This window comes from Aedes albopictus, chromosome 2 (assembly GCF_035046485.1).
Source record: "Aedes albopictus strain Foshan chromosome 2, AalbF5, whole genome shotgun sequence".
Lineage (NCBI taxonomy): Eukaryota > Metazoa > Arthropoda > Insecta > Diptera > Culicidae > Aedes > Aedes albopictus.
In genome coordinates, this window is record NC_085137.1 from 45,033,437 (window position 1) to 45,050,015 (window position 16,579).

General features: G+C 42.8%; 1 protein-coding gene across 3 annotated transcripts in view; it reads left to right on the plus strand.

Moving 5' to 3' along the window:
* Window positions 1-5,054: 5,054 nt before the first annotated feature.
* Window positions 5,055-16,579, plus strand: part of LOC109432531 (protein kinase C and casein kinase II substrate protein 3) — a 104,911-nt gene continuing 93,386 nt past the window's right edge. The window contains exons 1-2 of one of the 3 annotated variants that reach the window (XM_062849592.1): window positions 5,055-5,152; window positions 7,204-7,402. The gene's annotated coding sequence lies outside the window, so the exon portion shown is untranslated. Of the gene's footprint in view, window positions 5,153-7,094; window positions 7,403-16,579 lie in introns of those variants that run through there. The other 2 variants (XM_062849593.1, XM_062849591.1) reach the window with 2 other exon arrangements.

The window sequence follows — 16,579 nt, forward strand, 5'->3', positions numbered from 1 at the left end:
CTCCATCCATCGCTGACCAGCGTTACCAGATCTACGGAAATTTCCGTAGATCTACGGAATTGCGCTTATTTTACGGAACTACGGATCCGTAGAATAAATCTACAGAAAACCCGATTTTTATACGGAAACCTACGGAAAGCTACGGGAAATCTACGGATTTTCGACCTGAATCTACGGAATAAATATTCTGAAATTGTTGGTCATAGTAACCCTTGAATTATTTAAGTTTAATAAATCATTCTAGTTTGTCATTCCGTTGCAACCACACGTGTTTTCCTTCAGGTTATGGGCCTGTGGCACCATAGCAACGGACAAACAGTTGAAGAAAATTTTTTCGCCGATGTGAAGAACTGAAACTTTCAAGATTTTTATACAAGAAGAAAATTGATGTCGCTCCAGAGAACTCCAACACGAAGCATGAACGGTAGCAGCTCAGAAGCACTTCCAGGCGCCGGAGGTCCGGCCGGAACAGCAGGAGCAGGAAGCCAGCAAGCGGATTCGGTTGGAGGAGCACCGGTGGCGACGAATTCAAGAATCCTACCAGCGGGAGGAAGCCTATCGTTGCCTTTGGCAGAGCGGTTACGAGGGCAGGAAAACTACAGCTCCTGGTCCTTCGCCATCAAGATGGTTATGATCCGGGAAGGAACATGGGCAGCAATCAAGACACCAAATCCGTCGGAAGAGCTATCGGAGCGGGCGCTCGCAACAATTTGTCTGAGCATCGACCCGACGAACTACAGTCTCGTCCAGAACGCAGCGACAGCCAAGGAAGCATGGGACAGTCTGCAGGCGGCTTTCCAGGACAGCGGATACATCCGGGAATTCGGACTACTTCGGCAACTGACCGGAGTAAAGTTAGTGGATTGTGCTACGGTGGAGGACTACGTCAACCAGCTGATGTCCACCAGGCACAAACTGTCGCAGATTGGCTTCGAGGTGAACGATCGGTGGATGTCCAGCATTCTGCTGATGGGCTTGCCGAAACAGTATGAGCCCATGATCATGGGCCTGGAAGCGTCCGGGATCCAGATGCGAGCCGATACGATACGGGCGAAGATTCTCCAGGACGTGAAGTGGCCTGACGACTCTGTTGGAAGCGAGTCGGGTCGGGCATTCTATGGACAATCCAGGACGAAGCCGAAGTCATCCAAGCCGGACAAGAGCCATGTGAAATGCTTCCGATGCAACCAGCCGGGCCATTACGCATCTGAGTGCCAACGAGAAGGCAAGTCGGAGCCAAAGGGACAGCGTAGAGGCAGCCAGCAAGCACCGAAGAAATTTGACAGACACTCGGCCTTCATGGTACAGCACCAGCGCGCCAGTACAGATGAATGGATTTTCGACTCTGGCACGTCGTCCCACATGTGTCGGGACAAATCGGATCTGAAAGAAGCAGAAGAGGTGAGTGATAGTGTCATAGTTGCAAACAACATGGAGACACCAGTCGTTGCTAAGGGCAACGTGGTAATCAAAGCCGACTTGGGTGATGCAACCGAAGTGCTCGATGTTTCGGAAGTGCTGTGCATTCCGGAACTGGCGATGAATCTTTTATCCGTGCACAAGATCTGCAGTCGTGGTCATCAGGTGGTGTTTTCCAAGGACGTGTGTGAAGTTTTCGACCAGACCGGTCGGATTGTGGCTGTTGGTGATCAGCAAGGCGGACTATATCGTCTCCGCCAAACCGGAAGAAATGTATCGTGCATCGCGACGCCCAAGGAGGACATCGGATTATGGCATCGCCGCATGGGGCACTTGAATGCACACAGTTTGAAGCAACTTCGCAGTATGGTCTGTGGTGTGCAATTCGACGAATCCGATATGCCGGCGTGCATTCCGTGCTTGGAAGGGAAGCATCAACGTCAACCGTTCAAATTCAAAGGGGCCAGAGCAGCAGAGGTGTTGGATCTCGTCCACAGTGATCTGTGTGGTCCCATGGAAACGACTTCCGTAGGAGGCAGCAAGTACTTCCTTACCTTCGTCGACGATTGCAGCAGGAAGTGCTTCATCTACTTCATTCGATCGAAGACGGAAGTGCTGGAATGCTTCAAAGATTTTCAAGCGTATGCAGAGACCCAAACAGGTAGGCGAGTGAAGCGATTGAGAAGTGACAACGGGACGGAGTACGTGAATCATGACATGAAGCGATATTTGCGGCAATGTGGAATCCGACACGAAACCAGTGTGCCGCATAGTCCGGAGCAAAATGGTCTGGCAGAACGGATGAACCGGACCCTCGTGGAACGTGCTCGTTGCCTACTATTTGATGCAGGATTGGAGAAATCGTTTTGGGCCGAAGCGGTTGGAACATCGTGCTACCACGTGAACCGTTCACCAACGAAAGGTCTTCAAGTGACCCCGGAAGAAAAGTTCAGCGGAAAGAAGCCGGACCTATCCAATCTGCACGTTTTCGGTACGAGAGTGATGACGCACATACCGAAGGTAAGAAGGAAGAAATGGGATCCGAAATCGGAGCAAGGCATCTTTGTCGGATACGCAGCGGGAACGAAAGGCTATCGAGTCTACAATCCGAAATCCAGGAAGGTGTATGTGAGTCGGGACGTTGTGTTCCTGAACGAAGGCAGCAGCGAAGAACGACTGGAAGCTCCCGAACCAGAGATGCTACAGTTTCGGATGGCATCAGTGGACACCGATCCGGAATCCGAGCAAGGCGGAGAAGCTACCGTAGCAGAACCATTACCAGCGAATGAAACTGGCGGCGAAGTGCTGTCGGACCCATCACAAATTGCGCTCCCTCCACAACCAGAGGACCCCCAATGTGTGGTAAGGCGCAGTGGCAGGGAGCGCCGTATCCCAGGCAAGTACAATGATTTTCAGTTGAGCTTCAGTGCCGTCCCTCAAAGCATTTCCCCATCTCAGGTATTTCTCGATGAGCCGCAAACGTTTGCGGAAGCAATGCAGCGTGACGACAGCAACCGGTGGCATGAAGCCATGGAGGCAGAGATGAAATCCCACAGCGACAATGGGACCTGGGAGCTCTGTGCCCTACCGGCGGGGCGGAAGGCCCTGAAATCGAAATGGGTGTTCAAGCTGAAGACGAAAGCGGACGGCTCGATCGAGCGGTACAAAGCGCGATTTGTGACGAAGGGCTACTCGCAAATCAAAGGAGTCGACTATGAAGAAACCTATTCTCCAGTGGTCCGGTACTCCACGGTCCGCTACCTGATGGCAGTAGCAGCGAGATTAGGATTGAAGATCCACCAACTCGACGCAGTGACGGCCTTTCTTCAAGGCGACTTGACGGATGAGGAGATCTACGTGGAGCAACCAGAAGGCTTCGCAATCCCCGGCGGCCAGGTGTGTCGTTTGAAGAAAGCGCTCTACGGACTCAAGCAAGCGAGTCGCGTATGGAACAAGAAGCTCGATAATGTACTCAGGGAAATCGGTCTGCAGCAATCGAAGATGGACTCGTGCGTGTATTTCCTAATCGACGGCGACAAGATTCTCATCGTGGCCGTGTATGTGGACGATATGTTGGTGTTCGCCAACGATGATGAAATAGTCGACGCGTTGAAACAGCAGCTAATGATCCGGTTCCAGATGAAAGATCTTGGCTACGCGGAGCAGATCCTCGGAATGCGGGTCACACAAGATGACGGGAGGATCACATTGGACCAGGAAAAGTACATCGAGCAACTGCTCGAACGGTTTGGAATGAATGACTGCAATCCTGTTTCCACGCCGTTCGATGCAAGCCAGAAACTGAGCAAGGAAATGAGCCCGAAATCGTCCGATGAAGTCAAGAGGATGGCGAATGTACCCTTTCGCGAACTCGTCGGTGGATTGCAGTTCGTGGCTCAGTGCACCAGACCGGATATAGCATTCGCGGTTAATGCAGTCAGCAGTTTCAACAGCAACCCGGGAGAAGCTCACTGGACGGCAGCCAAACGCATTCTGCGGTACCTGAAAGGAACGAAGGATATGAAGTTAATCTACAGTAGCGAAAGTGAAGAATCGTTCCACGGGTATTCGGATGCAGACTGGGGAAACGATCTAGAGACCAGACGGTCCGTGACAGGCTACGTTTTCAAGCACTCGGGCGGTGCAGTTGCATGGAGCTGCAGAAGACAACCCACCGTTGCTCTCTCCACGACGGAAGCAGAGTACATGGCGATCGCAGCCGCGGGCCAGGAAGCTCTATGGTGGCGCTCATTCCGAGCAGAGCTCAGTGGCCTCACTACCACAGTTGAAATGCGTTGCGACAACAGAAGTGCAATGTGTTTAGCCGAAAAAGAAGTCGGTTACTCGGCGCGGACGAAACACATCGATCTGCGTCATCATTTCGTCAAGGAGCAGTTGGAGCAGAAAACTATTGCCCTTCAACACGTTCCATCCGAAGGTCAACTGGCGGATGTCCTGACGAAGCCGGTTCCGTATCCGAAACTCCGAGAAGCAAGAAAATCACTTGGGGTTTCTTAAATTCAGGGTTAAGGGGGGATGTTGGTCATAGTAACCCTTGAATTATTTAAGTTTAATAAATCATTCTAGTTTGTCATTCCGTTGCAACCACACGTGTTTTCCTTCAGAAATTCTCCCCCCGCTCATCAATTTTCATCTACGGAAGCACTTGTGAAAAAATCTGACATCACTGTCGCTGACCAGTCAGTGCAGTAGTGGCAGTAGCGAGCGGTGGTGGTAGTTGATCAACAGCGGTTCGTTTTTTTCCCGTTCGTTCGTTCGCTCAGTGATTAGCTGAATCTTGACCACAACGCAAGTGTTTTGTACGGTTGACAGTGGACATCATCCCGCATAAGCGCGACATCGCAGTACGGTTCTGGGTGTTTTGTGTTATTTTCTTGTTCTTTTTTTTTCCTCACGTTCAACACTCTTGCACAAACGGTTCCTTGGGCAGCTGTGTGCGTGCATAGGAATTTTGTTGCGAAGCACAAGAGTGACGACGACGACGACGAGGACGAGCACTGTTGTAGTGGCTGAGCTGAACGCAGTTTCGAGTTGACGTGAAAAAAGTGGTGAACAATTTTATTGACGTTCGCAAGGTGATTGGAGAGAATTTTGATTATCTTTTTCGATCAAGGTGTGATGTGTTTTGACGTATCGGAAAATATTCTGGGCGTGTTCCTCCGGGTGGAAATGATCTAGTGTTACTTCGGTTCTGACCAGTGGCTGCTTATCGGTGTGTGTTTTTGCGTTGAAGATGGGCTGTTCCTGTTGAAGGAAAAAAAAGTTGTGCAAATTGAATTAGGAAATTCTAGTGCGGAAATTTGTGAATCCGCAGACGACTTATCAACCGTGTTTCAAATTTTGATTTTTTTGAATGGTGATGTGCTTCAGCGGATAGTTTGCTAAAATCGACAGGAAAGAAATTTGGCTTACGATTACATAAAAGAACGCACTTTTACTCTTGGAAACATTCCCCGGCAGCAGCCAGCAAAACTACTTCACACCAGCAGCACCAGCAAGAGGAGAAACATTCCAGGTGAAATCAGACGAAATATGGCTTGACTGTTTTATCAGGTCCTTTTTGGAATATGTATTTCCCAATGAATCTTCTGACCCAAATAAATATTTAACATCATATTTTAATCATAAACAATCATTGTGATAGATTGTGATAAACATAATATACAGATATAATATTATTTTTTCTGAATGTGAAATTTAAGGAATTGTTGGGAACTTAAGTAAAAAGTACTGGCTTAATATTGGAAGTTACACAATAAATATTTGAGTTTTATGAACTTTTTTGATATATAAAGATTTTAAACTTTTTAAGTATACTCTTTGTTTCTTCTTGCAACCCACCCCCTCGACAAATGTGAAAAAAAAAACTCGGGATTTTGTCAGAATGTCTAATCAATAAAGACAAAGACGGCTACCTTAAACATTTTTTTTTTCACAAGAGTTACAAAAATAGCACGTTTCAAATGTACGGATATGTTCATATTTCCTCTGGGAATGCTGGGAAGAGATAATTTTTCTTTTTGTCCCAATTGGTTCTACATATTAGAAACAAAGATATTTAAAGAAAAACGCTGATACTCTCAAACCATCTCTAGGAAGCTCTAGGATGGCGATAATCTATACGCACCAAATAAGGCGTAAATTTTACATTATACCCTACTCAAGCCTATGCCTTTTTTATGACAGATATTTGGGAACATTTTTCCATAAGTACCTTGAAATTTGTGGTAAATGGAGACAATTGCAATAAAACATTTACTGGAAACCTTTTAGGAAATCTTATAAATCCCACTGAGAAAGAGAAGGCTGAAAAAATACCGAATCGATTAGTGGGGAATCTTTCCAAACGATCCTTTAGATTAGATAAACCGTTTTGGGAACTCCTAAAGAAGTTTCCTGAAAGAATCCCTGTTCGAACTTTTAGTCAAGTTTTATTGTAATCCATAGCCAAATTTGTAGTGAAATCCCGGAAATACTTGTAGGAGTTATTTTGAAGTATTTCTTATGGAATATAGGCTGCACTGGCACTACATACATGTAGACATTTATAGGTTCTTGAAGAAATCTTTGAATGACAAATGAATTATAATGCTCGTTGGGCCGTGACTTTCCTCGAAGTATCGCTGTACTTGGTGTTTCATTTTTGGTGTACAACGTTGTTTGAAAGCGTTATAAAAAAAAAAGTTCTAGAGATGGTTGCATATGGAATTGTAAAAGATAAAAATTTTAAATATCGTTAGACCAATTTAAAATTCTAAACAGCTCAAGGCAGAAATATTTGGTATCCATTACGTTTGGAAGTAACCGCTAGCTCGTCGGTTCCCCGCACAGTCAGCCGCGCAGTAGTCAGTTGCAAAGATGAAAGACGAAAAAAAAAATAAAACAGCAGTAATTTTTTGTCGTCGTGGTCGCAGAATTCCGCTCTGCTTGCTGGTGAATGTGTGTGCGCGCGGCGAGAGTGTTTCACTTGGCGGCGGGTGTTGTAGGTATTGACTGTTGCTGCTGCTGCTGCCGCTGGGTCATCACCGTCATCATTGCCGAAGTAGCAGTGTTCACCATGAAAATCACCGTCGAAAAGTTGAAATGAGGGAAAACCGGAATAATAGCGAATAATTTCGGTGTTCGGAACATCGTCACTTATGTCAGTTTAGATTTAAAAATCAGTTTCTTGGATATTATTTTTGGTGAAACATGAAATCGAATGTCCAGTTTTGTGAAGTGTGATTAGAGATAAATTCTTAATCTTTACGTGGTGTTCCAAAGATCTTTCCAACAGTGCGCAGTTTATCGATAGTTGAGAACAGAACTCCGAAAAGGAAAACCATCAACATCAACATTGTGGTGTGAAATAACTGGATACCAAGTCGTTGAATAAATTATTAGTGTGTTCCTGCATTTTGACTTCTTTCATTGGATACAAAGGATTATCGTCGTCATCAATAAATCACGGCCCAAACGACAGGTAAGAAACACTGAATATTTGGATATTCAAAACCTGCACCTTCCAATGTCCGCCCACGATCGACGATGTGCATTCTTGTCACGTTGTTGTAACCTTGAACTTGGTTTTGGTAGTACTACACGTACATGCCTTTTGTGGTTGCATTATTTACATGCATAACAACCTACGATGGTATTTTATCGAAACGTGAAGACGAAATAAAGGGAGGCCAAGAAACAAAACAGAATGAATTAAACATTTTAATTTTTTTTTCAATTTATGCTTCTATAACCGGAGATAAACAAAAAAAATCATAAGATTCCCAGAGATCTTTCCACCACTACCAGAGGCGAGGGCCATCTACAATAACAAACGCTGCGTGGGTGTACCATTTCATGAAGTAGTAGTAGCATCACGTTTGGTTGGGCGAAGATTGGTCTGCGAGCTGTGTTTTGCTTTGAGATTCAATTCCCGTACGGCTACTGTGTTCAAGTGGGTATTTTTAATTCTAAAGTTGGCTATTTTGGTACATTTTCGCGAAGGCGTTCTGTTTTTCGGGAGGATATACGATACGAATAAAACATGCGATTACGGATACCTCAATCAGGTATCGATAGCTAGACAAACATTTGTTCGATGTTTATCAGCTGAAGTGGATACAATATTTCTACAGCCAATTAATTACGATTCTCTAATTTTACACATTTGAATAAATTTTGAATTATTGAATAGAATTCGTGGTAAGGTAGACCGCTCCATTAATTTCATTGATACATCAGAAAATTGCGTAACTCAATCATTTGTCTAAGAATATTAATTAGTTCACTTTTTGGAGAAATTTCTATCAAAATTTGTGAGGTTTTTCGGTTGATCTTGAGAAATCTTTGAATAAATAGCTGTAAGCTTTTAGGCGCAAATTCTGGATTCTGTCAGATCTTCTAGACAAAATCTGAAAAGAAAGGAATCTTGAGAAACTTAATTAATGTCCAAGACGCAGCAAATTCATCAACGTTACTTACTCCGAAAAATCCTTGATCCTTAAAAAATAGCTGTGTGAATAAGATAAAAGGCGATCTTTAATCAAAATAACTTGATTAAGGACAGACTTGTTAGAATCCCAAAATGGCCGTCACAATGGCCGACTTTGGCACCTACTCACGATTTCGAGGGCACAAATCTCTTCGTAAACAAAATCAGCGCACCTAATCTTCTTATTTTATGCTTATTACAAGTGAGCAAGAACATAATAATAAAATGCTTTGTTGTGTGATGCTTGCTTCTTGAGATTTGTGCGTTTGAAATTTTGATGCACTGTTGAAGCGGGATGTCAATACGTTTGTCCTTAATACATTAATCGTTGATACGGATAAAAAAAACTCATGGATCAAAAAAATGGCAGAAATTTCACTCAAGTCCCTAAAAACTCTTGCTAAGTCTTCAAAATACTATTTTTTAATCCTTTGCTTGTTACGAAATAAACGAACCAGAAGCACGTACTACCAGCAACAGCGACATATATATCCAAGCCCAGAATATTCGACATAATCGTTTCCTGTGAAAGAGCGCCGCTCAGCAGCAGTGTGATCAAATTGGAACTTTGTTTTAAGGACAAACGTCTTGAAATCTCGCTTTAACAGTGCATAAGAACTTCAGACGCACAAATCTCAAGAAGCAAGCTTCAAACAACAGTGCAATTTTGTTATTCTATTCTTGCTCACTTGTAATAAGCTTAAAATAAGAAGATCAGATGCGCTGGTTTTGTTTAGAGATTTGTGCCCTCAAAATCGTCAGTAGGTGCCAAAGTCCGCCATTGTGGCGGCCATTTTGGGATTCTAACAAGTCTGTCTTTAACAGTATTGAACTTTATTTTGCGCACCCCTAAGCAAACCGACTGTTCCATGAGGGACCTAGAATGTGGCACTTGCTGGCTTTGTTTAGTGTGCCCAACAGACCCTTTGATTTTGCTGGTAACGCTTTGTAATGAGAATTGCGTTACTAAACGTTTCACAGCAAAATCAAATGGGTCTGTTGGGCACACTAAACAAAGTGCCCTATGATAGATCACGATCAGTAACTACACTGAAGAAAAATCCCCGCCAAAAATTGTATGAAAATTGCCTCATCCGAGCCCCATGCCTAATATAAGATGATTTGAAGAAGGCCATCATTCACTTGCCGATTTGACAGAATCAAAACAAGAGATATAAAAATCATTCAAAGCTAGCATTATATTCATACAATTCAAAATCAAAACAAATACAGGAAAGGATGATGGTCATTCAAAAGTCATCCAATAAAGCGGATGCAAAATAAATGAAAATAATTACGAAACCAAAAATTGTTCATATGGGAGTTTTTCACTTCTGGATTATTATTTTTAAACATTCTGGCAAAAACTAATATCACAACCATTCCAACTAATTTGAGAGATAACCCAATGAAGTGATTTTCATAAGGATTTTCACTCAAACTAGTTGGAACAGTTGTGATATTAGATTTTGCCAGAACTATGAGAAAATGTGTACTACAAATATTGTTTAGTTTTCTTTATTTCACTACCTCTAATTCCAAATGTTAAACACCGCAGCATCACTGCCATTTCCACGACATAATCCTCCTTCTTGTACAAATACTTGAATTGGTTTCCCACTGAGATTCTCTGGAAAGAGTTAAAAAAAATTAAGCAAATATCAATATTGCACCAATAAATAATCCAGAGAAACTTACCGGAAAGTGTTAGAATAATAAACAGGCGATCCTAAGGAGTATTTGGCACTCAATATTTCCCCTATCGCGAGACTTATTCGCTACGAAGTAAAAAAATACTTCAACCGTCACCATTTTTTGCGGGTACAAATAGCGCGCAAACAGCAAAATGAAAGGCGAACCAACAATTGAATGATATTCGTAATGGGATTAGCAAGAAATATTTGCAGCTTGTTTCAAAACTACTGTCATACAGAAGATAAAAACTTCTGGAGGATTTTTCGATGATCATCTAAAGAAGTTCTCGAGGATCTCCTGGAGGAATTCTCGTGGAACTCCTGGAAGAATTACCTAGGAGCTCCAGGAGGAATTTCCGAGGAACTCTTGGAGTAATTCTCGAGCAACTGCTGGAGGAATTTACGAGAACCTCCTGGAGGAACTCCCGAGGTTTTCCTGCAGGAATTCCCGAAATTCCTGGAAGAATTTCCAAGGAATTCCTGCAGAAATTCCTGACGATCTCCTAGAGAGGAATTCCCGATGAAGTCCTAGAGGAATTCCCAAGAAACCCCTGTAGGAATTTCCGAGGAACTGCTGGAAAAAATGCCGAGCAGCTCCTGAAAGAATTCTCGGAAAACTTCTGAAGAAATTCTTGCCAAACTTTTAGAGGAAATCCCGAGGAACTCTTGGAGGAATTCCCATGGATCTTCAGGAGGAATTCTGTAGGAATTCCCGAAAATTGCCTGGAGGAATTTTCGATGAATTCCTGGAGGAACTCCCAAGGATCTACAGGAGGATTTCCCGACAAACTGTTCAAAGAATTCATGAATGAGACTCTGGATCTGGAGGAATTCCCGATAAAATTCCGAAAAAGTTCCGAGCTACATACTCCGACAGTAATTCCCAAGGAACTTCTGTAAGAATTGCCGAGGACTTCCTGGAGGATCTCCAGGGATCTCCTGGATGAATTCTCGAGAAACTCCTGAAGAGTTTTACGAGGATCTTCTGGAGGAGTTCCCGATTAATGACTTTCAGCATTAATTTTATACTGAAGCCACAATGTGGGGTGTGAAGACATTTTAGCGTGCCTTGTGAAGACATTTGAAAATTTCACCTGGCATCCCTGGTCATACTACTCCATCATCATTGAGAGGCAATGAAGCATCGATTTCTGCAGAGTTCTTTTTTTGTTACCTCAGACTGAGGTTTGAGAAATCGAATGTGATGAAAAGGTACCATTTTCATAGGGACATAAAACCCAGCAAAAGTGTGCCCCTAATCACACACAATCGATTCGATTTCTGAGAAAAACAAAATGATAGAACTAAAATTTGCCCATGCATCGGAACTTTGGCCCCATCCATGTCTTGCTTCTAGTTTAGTCCCAGGACAACATAGAAAAACCCGGGACTTTAGACTAGTTAAAAGACTCTCAAATTATGGAATGTGTTCAGTAATAAGAATTCACGTGTGTCCTTGTATCACCAGTACTTATCAGTCCTTAATAGGTTATTACGCAATTAGTTACGTAAACCATGTTTGTTTTCCTTACTACACTTGATGTCTCGGCGGGGGCAAACCGTTCTCGTCTTTAACTATCCGTAAGGCAAAATAAATGCAATTTTAGAAACTGTCTCTGGTAACAAGGGCTTTGTACTATGATTCCTTATTACCGAAACACATTGCCCTAGCTTAATGTGTTGGATGTCACCAGGGTTCGGCTTGGTAGATCTTACTCCGTAACACAACCCAAAAAGGTGATCCTGACACTTTGGATTGGCGTTCCCTGTTTGGTGGACTTTTACATCAGCTAAATGGGCATATCTTGCTCGAAACATATATTTAGGCACGAAATTGAATTCTGTAGCGTGATTCTATTTGTAGAACAATGCCACTCGATCGAGAATCCCATTGGAACTGCCCCAAACACGCGTCATTTTCACTTTTACCTTCGAACAACGCAACGCGATGAAGATCCCCATCGCAGCTGCCCAAAACACGCGTCATTTTTCACATTTTCTTTCGAACAATGCCACCAGATCGAGATCCCCATCGCAAGTGCCCCAAACACGCGTCATTTTTTACTTTTTCCTTCGAACAATCCAGCGCGACGAGATTCCCATCGTAACTCGCTCACAGAGTAGCAACTACGAAGTGTAGGGTCACCAATTCTCATGCTCATGCTCAGTTGCTCTTCCCTCCGAGAGCGGCTGACACCTAACCCTCTTCTGAGCATATGCTCTAACGCATAGTTTCCAAACTGTGGTTCGCGACCCCTTAGGGGAGTTGCCGGTCTTCATCCAGGGGGTCGCGAGGGACAGTCGAAGATTGTACTGTAACAGACAACAATTGAGGGAATTTATGTGGTGGGTCGCGAAAAGTATGTTTGCAAGCAAAAGGGGGTAGCGTACCTGAACATTTGGGAACCTATGCTCTAACGGACCCGGAAACTTGGATATCGGCTAATGGCAATTCATAACGGACTCCCAATTCGACTGGAAAAGAAACAAGAGTCCCACATCAACATTCTTGTGCTCATCATTCTATCATGGACAGGGTAGAAACGTGACAGCAGCGCAAAGGCAACCAGTTCAATATACCTAGTAGAATTAGAATAAAATACATTTAGGCGCTGTACAAAGTGTAAGTGCAGCTGCCAATGGATCACTAAAATAACTAAAACGGCCGCTATGGAATGAACATATAGCGCCACCGTAGCCTTGTGTGTTTGACATAACTCCACTGCTGTCACAGTGTTAATGTCCATATACGGTGGCGCCTCTGTTTACATGCGGTGAAAGCTTGAAAAGTTGGCTACATTGGCCCATTGGAATTGCTCAGGCAGTGCCCCAGTGGACAAAAGAGCTGTAAATTAGGTTAAGTGATTGGATAATAAAAAAATAAATTTCATTCAGAAATTCTTCCGAGATTTTATTTATGCGAGCGTTCTGCATGATTGCTCCCGGATATTTATAGTGGGTTTTCCAAGATTTCTCCCAAAGATCCTCGCAGATTTTTTCCCGGAGTTGCTCAAGGGATTTTCCTGACTGTTCCTCTTGAGAATTTCTCACGGATGTCCACACACAAATTTATTTTAAGATATCTGCCAGGATTTGTACAGGAATAATTCCCTGATTTCTTATCGTTATCCCTTTCCAGTATTTCTTAGAAAAAACCCTCACAAAGTATATCTCTGGAGGTAATTTCAGAAGATATACAGAAACCTCACGGAAAAATCTGGGAAGGAACTCCTGTTGAAAATACCAGAGATTAAGTCTACAACAAATCATGAGAGAACCCCAGGAAGAATAACCAAGACGAAATATTGGCGAAATTCCATTCCCAACGCTATTTGCTAAAGAAATTCTACAATGAACTCTTGTAGAAGTCCCAGGAGTGATTATGGAAGAGAAATGCCAAAAGGATCTTCGTGAAAACATTTCTCGGAAAGAATTCCTGTAAATATCACGGATGGAACTTCAAAAATCTGGGAAGCATCTATAAAGTAACATTTACAGAAATCCAAAGAGCAACTCTTTTGGAAGAAATCCCGACTCTCGAGGAGAACTCCTGTACGTAATATCGGATAGCACTCCGGTAAAAATCGCGGTTAATTTAAGGAAGGAAAAATCATTGGAAAAATGTCTGCAAATATACATACCTAAGGAAATCTCGGCAGGAATCCAGAAGAAAATCGGAGCAGAATTCAATGAAAAATTCCTCAAGAAATTCCGGGAGGAGTTCTAAAACTAATTTCGCCACGTTCCCTGGAAGCAATTCTAAGATGAATCTCTGGAGGAAATCCAGAAAATCAAAGTTCCCGGAGAAGTTGTTGAGGAGGAATTTCTAGATAGATGAAATTCTATCGCTCAGCGTTTATTCGGGCATCCCCGTCTTGCAGGAAACATTCGATTGAACCCTCCTTTATTCCATTACCTTTGATATCAAACTTCCTTTTAATTTTTTCTTGCTTCCTGAAAATCATCCGCAAATTCCTCTGGATTTTCAACTTCTTCACGAAGTCATCATTATTGAAGATGACTACATTTCATCACATTCTTCCCATTCGATCGAAAAGCGTGATGTCATTCTGATTATAATATTCCTTCAAGATTTCGCTTCTGGTTGAACGAGCATCTCGTTCAACAATTCACACTAGAGACAGAGACGGACAATGATACAAAAAATATTCACATCTCTCATTCTGACGAACGTTCTATCCGATGATAGGTGGTAGATACACACATGAGCCTTCAACACTTCTATCAAAGGCGCAGCCATGTTCCGCTGGCTAATTAGCACATTGATGTCACGTTGGCTGGCTGGGCGAATCATTGCTATAGTATACTAAACTGCTGTCTGTCACCATACAGGTATGCTATGTTTGTGTGTGGATCTCCATTTACGATCACGACATCAGCATCATCTTCTCCATCGCCCCTCTGATTCGGTTCCGATTTATTGAACCTGTTGTTAGTCCGGAGAAAAAAAAATGTATCTACCCAGTTTCTACGACGACGAATAATCTCTGTCCCCATGGCCGCGCCTGATGGCGACTCGAGTCCACAGCATTAGAAAGCCGAAAACTGGTTCTCGAAGAATTTCGAATTCTATCACCTCTGGCACCTTATAGATTTAGATGCGGGGATGGGGATGCTAATTTCTCCAATCGTGTCGTTGATCGCGGCTTAGCTAGTTTTATCAAGCGCGCTGGCTGATAGAGATAGTCGCGGACCTGTTTTTTCGAAACCGAGTTCGATCGAATGCGTGAATTTCACCGCAACAATTCGCTAATGATGTCATGATTTTGTTTCAATCTGGACAGCGGTAGTGGCCGTTTGTCGGCTTTCGTGAGAGCACGCTAATGGATTCGACTTTGACACCCGGTGGCCTCACGATGATAATTGTGATTTTTATATGGCAGAAATGGTCGGTCATGCGGGGATGTCTCTCAGTGGAGCAATGAATAATTGATTTATAATCATTTTTAAAAACCATCAATGGAGTTCATTCTTACATTAACACTTCATTTTGAAGGAATATTTTTCCTTACCGCCAAGAAATCAAAGAAATTCCATGCGTGAAGCCAAACGAAATACCTTCTTCTTTGAAAATTCCTATGTAGCTAGTTCATCATTCGCCATTGAACCTTCTTCGATAAGAATTGAATTAATATATTAACGTGAGTTTGCCGCCTTATCATTTCGATATGCTCTGCGATAAGGTTCCCCAAGAGTAGCTCAAGTTGATTTCTGCCGATGACAGTTTCTAAGAAACTGTCGGCTTTTGCCACACGGTTGACCGTGTGGGCTGGACTGGACTGGACAGTGGACACACAATCAAACACTAACGACATTCCTTTTATGGGTCGTTGTTGCTCCAGCATACACCGCCGAAGCCAAAACCGATCCGATGGTCCACCACTGGAATCTGGTTATTTTGTAGCCAGCCACGTAGCGCAAAAATTCCAGCATCTCTTCGTTCGTCCTCTTCACCTTGATAGCCAAAATCTTCCCGTCTCGTCCACTTCAGTTCAGCACCATCGCGCAACACACGTATACGCATATGTGAATGTACCGTGAGAGGGGGTTTCTTTGATCTGCGAGACGACTTTGGTTGGAAGTAGGCTGAACAGATACTTCGAGAACTATATTGAATGATTCAGTAGATCTTTTGAATACACATAAATTAAAGAACGTTCATCTGTAGTTTTCGACTAGGAAATTTATGTGTTCTTTATCTTTTTAAATATTCAACTTTATCGCAGCTGCATTTGAATGTAAGATGCAGGAAAAAACAGACAATTTGCCTAGACTTTCGTGTAGTCAAATTGGAAAACTTTTGGAATTTCATATTAACACATAATTCACATTGTAATAAATAACACCCAAAGTATTCAAATGTATAGAATGAGCTATTAGCTTTATAATTTAGACGTTCGATTGAAATAAATCATAGCATAAATAAATGTGATTAAATAGTATGACACATATATGATACATTACGACAGAATCGATGAATATAAAGTCATTTGTTTGATTATATCATGCCTCTTTGTAAGAATTTGTTTTAAAACAAACAGAGTAAGTTCATCATGTATTTTTTCAGAAGATTTCTCAGAAATTGCGACATGAATTCCATCAGGGATTACTCCAAGAGTTCCTTCAGAGATTCTTTCAGGAGGAATCAGGATCCATCAAGAATCCCATAGGAGCTCCTTCAGAGATTAGTCTATGAGTTCCTTCAGAGATTCTTTTTGAAGTTACTTCTGGAATTCTTTGGAGTTCCTTTAGGAATTAGTGCAGGAAATCCTTCACAGATTCATTCAGGAATTCCTCTAGAATTCCAATCTGGGAATTCTCCTGGCGTTCCTTTGGGGATCGCTCCATTCAGAAGTCACTCCAGGAGTTCCTTGTGGTATCCCTGCTGAAGTTTCTTCAAGGATGTCTCCAGAAATTTCTTCGGAGATTCCTCTTGGAATTCCTTCGGGATGCC